The sequence below is a fragment of the Diadema antillarum genome, unplaced genomic scaffold (genome assembly GCF_040938485.1).
Source record: "Diadema antillarum isolate AM-2024a unplaced genomic scaffold, OU_Dant_1.0 seq00002977_RagTag, whole genome shotgun sequence".
Classification (NCBI taxonomy): Eukaryota; Metazoa; Echinodermata; class Echinoidea; order Diadematoida; family Diadematidae; genus Diadema; species Diadema antillarum.
Window position 1 is genome coordinate 5,299 of NW_027273569.1, and position 5,298 is coordinate 10,596.

A 5,298-nucleotide genomic window follows, 5' to 3' on the forward strand; every position below is an offset into this window, starting at 1 on the left:
CTTTAGTTCAAGAAACTTAAAACACTTCCCTCAAGATGCTTGGTTACATTGAAACTACATCCATTTTCCCACAGAGAGACCTAAGTAAAGGCAGTGGCTGGTCCTTTTCTAGAAGGATTTCACTGCCAGTTGTGCCGCTAGCAAACTTCAACTGCAGAGCTTTCTTTACACTGTTATTGCACTAATTCCTTCATCAAGTTGAATGGTGGCATATTTTATTTTTTCCATCCGTAGAGTGTCCATTGTAGGTGCTTGTGTCTGTAAATGTTGGATATTGTGGGCTGGTTCTCCATATCCACATCATCATCATAGGGATTTACAAGCTGTACAAAATCCCCTGACAACATATCCTTGATCAGCAAGGTTGTTGCCTTCAATGGTGATGGTGGAGGACCTCCTGTTTTTCTTGACTTTAGGTGATGGTCAGAAAACTCCTTCTTCGCCATGATCTGTTGCCTCTTCCACAAGTCCTTCATCTGCGCTGTTGTCCATTTACCTCCAAATCTATTCTCAAAGTCCTGAGAAAAATAATTTAAAGTAATAATATTTTGATGTAGATATATTGTTTTATGAAGGGGGGGGGGAACGGGCTTACAAACTCAATAAAGTCATTCACACATAAAGCCTATGGCATTACTGTAGTACTGGCTGTACTGTACTGAGCATGCTAAGTGTAATATTAAGTAGGGAAAATCCCTTTTCTGAGGTCAAGTCCACTGTTTCATTTGAGTCCACTGTTGGAACCACGTGGTTCAACAGTGGACTCAAATGAAACAGTGGACTTGACCTCAGAAAAGGGATTTTCCCTACTTAATATTACACTTAGCATGCTCAGTACAGTACAGCCAGTACTACAGTAATGCCATAGGCTTTATGTGTGAATGACTTTATTGAGTTTGTAAGCCCGTTCCCCCCCCCCTTCATAAAACAATATATCTACATCAAAATATTATTACTTTAAATTATTTTTCTCAGGACTTTGAGAATAGATTTGGAGGTAAATGGACAACAGCGCAGATGAAGGACTTGTGGAAGAGGCAACAGATCATGGCGAAGAAGGAGTTTTCTGACCATCACCTAAAGTCAAGAAAAACAGGAGGTCCTCCACCATCACCATTGAAGGCAACAACCTTGCTGATCAAGGATATGTTGTCAGGGGATTTTGTACAGCTTGTAAATCCCTATGATGATGATGTGGATATGGAGAACCAGCCCACAATATCCAACATTTACAGACACAAGCACCTACAATGGACACTCTACGGATGGAAAAAATAAAATATGCCACCATTCAACTTGATGAAGGAATTAGTGCAATAACAGTGTAAAGAAAGCTCTGCAGTTGAAGTTTGCTAGCGGCACAACTGGCAGTGAAATCCTTCTAGAAAAGGACCAGCCACTGCCTTTACTTAGGTCTCTCTGTGGGAAAATGGATGTAGTTTCAATGTAACCAAGCATCTTGAGGGAAGTGTTTTAAGTTTCTTGAACTAAAGGTACTGGCACCAGCTATGAGGGTTCAAGAAAAGGGAGTGCTGCCTGACGTTCGATGACACAACAATTTGAACTGGCGTTCAACATGAACAGGAAGCAAGCTGTATGCCATGGAGACGTCATTCTTCCCGGACATCCTGGAAAAGTCATGCATGCTTAAGTTTTCATGCTTGGAGACATCACTACCAGATGGAAACAAACAGTTGGTTTTCACTTTACTGGTAATTCGGTGAATGGTGCAATACTGAAGCCCATTGCGATGGATATCATCCTCAAGGCAAAGGACATTCTACTTGGTACAGCCTGATATATTCAGAATCATGTCTGGGTTGCACACCTGCTATCAATCGGAATGCCACTCATTCAAAGCATATGCACTCCCGTTTAGATTGTAAATGAAGTGTAAATGAGGGAATCCCTCATTACATGCAGCTATTTCCACTAGTGTACTTTCTGTGGCCAATTGTAGAACACCAGGGGTATACATTGGGCGTTTTCATATCAGCCCGAAGCGAATTAGCCCGAATTTTCTTTCGAGCTAATTCGACAGCCGAGCATGTGCAAACAGCATCAGTAATGTGTGCACTTTCAAAAATCTCTCATGATTTGTGTGCAGTTTGCCTCAATCGATCGGGTCACACATGTCATGCTAGGCATGATGGGATGCATCGCGCTAATTTCTCGAGTCGTTTTCACATTATCAAATAGCGCGCTACTATCCCGCTATTTCAGAAATTTCCCGAGTTGGACTCAAGAAATTTTCTCGATCAGAGCGATACAATTAGTGTGCTAATTTGTGTTCACATTATCAAATAGCGCGCTATTTCGTGATCGGGTTAATTTCCCTAGTCAGAAAATAGCGCGCTATTTCGAAACATCGGGCTGATGTGAAAACGCCTAATGTCAGATGTTATGAAGCTGCTCAAGCTAGGAAATACACTATACTTGGGGCACATTCTCAAGTCCTTGAACTGCTCAGCCCTTGCCCCAACTCAGAAGTTTAGAATGTTTTGAAAACTTCTACTCACAATCCGATTTCAAACTGTATGGTTTCCAGAAGCTCCTTGAAGTTTTCAGAATGGCTACTACTTTGATGATGGACCCATCATCAGCCACAATTTTCAAGATTGTTTATGAAGTAATGTGAGAGTCTGGTACAGTTTGTAATTAAGACTAATTAGGTGATCTTGACCCTGACCCGCATCTATCCCATAATGTACTGCTACATGTGGCTGCAGTGTGTCTCAGATTAGGGTCACAATGATGAAGCAGTCTTGTCATCAGTTCCTCATCATGCTCTCTGTTTGAGGTGGATTCCACCCCCACAAGAAAGAGATTCCATGTCACTGATATGACATCAGTGACGACTGGGTTAAGGACCTGGGGGGCGTTTCATCAACGAGTTCGTCGGGGGTTTTCACCGACGAATTTGCTATCAGCCAATCAGACGCAAGGATTTACACTGACAACTGTTAAAAGCTAATGAAATCCTTGGTCTGATTGGCTGATAGCAAATTCGTCGGTGAAAACTCCGACGAACTCGTTGATGAAACGCCCCCTGGAGGTTGTCTCCTACCTGTATGTACTCTAGCTGGATTGACTATTGGATCAGGGCTGTTTGCCTGTTTTTGCTCTGTTTTTTTTTTTATACTTGCTTTGATCGGCTGAGGTACGCCATGCCAATAAACGTCAAATCACCTTAGAGCACCAGAGTCCACTCGTCATTTGCGTGTGCAGTAGAATCCCTACCCCTCTTCATTTACTTAGGAGATGTTGAAGCTAGAGTTCAATTATTTGAATCTCTAGGTTTCATCACAAACAAACAGAAGCATGGAAACCTCGCGGGCCCTTTTTCCAGGGGGTGGCTATGGAAGAGATTTTACAAGCAGCTTATTGGGTTAACAATAATACTTTTACTGCCTATCACCTGAGGGATATAATTAAACGGGGTATATCATTTGGTTTAGCAATTCTAGCCAGAAATAAAATTGTGCAGATTTACACTTTACGGTTCTGTTTTAAGCTATGATTTGTTCTCCACACCTTATTTTCTATGGGAATCCAGCGTTTCTTAAATGTAAATGGGCAAATATGGTGAAGCACTGTAATTTTGTATACTCGGAAGTGAGTATATTATTTACTAGTGAAACCATACTTACCAATGGACCCACCCCTTCACCTCACTGGCAATCCTCTGCTCCATAATTGGGGCACATGAAAGACAAATGGGGTGTTGCAAGAAAGTTGCAATCAATTGCAACTTGCAACTGATTGTCACTGGCCAATCAAAATCATTGTTGCATGCATGTCTTCTTAATAGGGCAGACCCTGAGCCAATCAGAATGGTTGTTTCAAAATTATTTGCAATTGATTGCAACTTTCTGGCAACACCCCAAAAGTCTTACTTGGTGGGTGGCTGCTTACATAGGCTATATGGGCAGGGTTTTCTGTTCTGTCTCTATATATAAAGAAAAACTGAAGACCTTGGTAATCTGAATATAGGTGGCTATCTGAGGGTTGTAGAAAGAATAACAATGAAAATGGATGAGTAAATCTTCACAAATGAATAACAACTCCCTACTGAGGACTGTAAAACACATTATAAAATGGGTTCAAGAATGTAGCCAAATGAAGCGCTGAAATGAGTCACATGTGCTTGGATTAATTTCTCACTAACATGCACGGCCTGACGTCACAATGTTTACACTAGCAGTGCGCAGTCAATCAGTTGTTACAAGTGCATCACGCGCTACTATACGCGCTGTCAATCCTGTAAACAATTTCTAGTTCGGGCTGCCGGCCGGCCTTTCTCGTGTGCATAACATGTGTGGCGTACGTACAGTACTTATATGTGCGGGATTTCCGAGTGCAACGTGCGTAAATGTTTTTTTTTTTTTTCCCTTTTTCATTTTTTAATTTGATTTGTTCTTTCTTTGCGCTTTTTTCATTTGCAGATCCTTTTTTCCCCAATTTATTCCTTCCTATAGCCGAGTCTTTTTTATACAGCCTTTTCCGCCTACACATACACACACTAGGTTTGTTTGTTTATACATACTTGTGCTTATTTTGCCCTGCCTGCTTATCTACATACATGTATACAGTTTTCTCTCCCTAGTTTTCACATGTGCTTTATTTTATTTCTTTTATCTATCTATCTGTATATATATATATATATATATATATATTAATTATTGTTTTCATTACTGTTATTCCATTGTCACTTTTGCCATTATTATATGTGTATATACTTTGATATGTTTGATTACTTCCTTTTGTTGCCTCCTCCTGGTACACCTTTAGGGCTCCCTGTTTGTTCAGCCCCCCCCCCCCCCCTTCCCTTGCTGTTGCTTTTTTCACTCTTTCCCTTTCCATATCCTTCTGGTGTTCCTTATCTTCTTTGATGTTGCCTCCCTATTCATCCTTTCCTTCAATGGTTGCCTCCTTGATCCTCATGATCATTACTGACCCCCCTCCGCCTTTTGTCTGTCCGCTCTCCTCTGCCTTTTGTCTGTCCACCCTCCTGCTCGCTCTAATCCCCCTCCCTTTACCTGTTGGGCTCCTTGCCCATGACTTCCCACCCTCTCCTTTGTTTTCTTTGTTTTGTGTACCCAGCCTGTCCCTGTCTGTTCTTGTTGTGTGAAGTCCTTATATGTGATTGCTTTCCCTGCCTGTTTGTCATTTTGCCTCTGACGAAGATTCTGCTAGGATCGAAAGCTCAGGCCCCTTTTGACTCCATTTTACTTCATTGGCTCGCCTTCATTGGATAAGCAGTTTTCAGCAGCTTTTTTTGCTACATTTAGTTCCTTT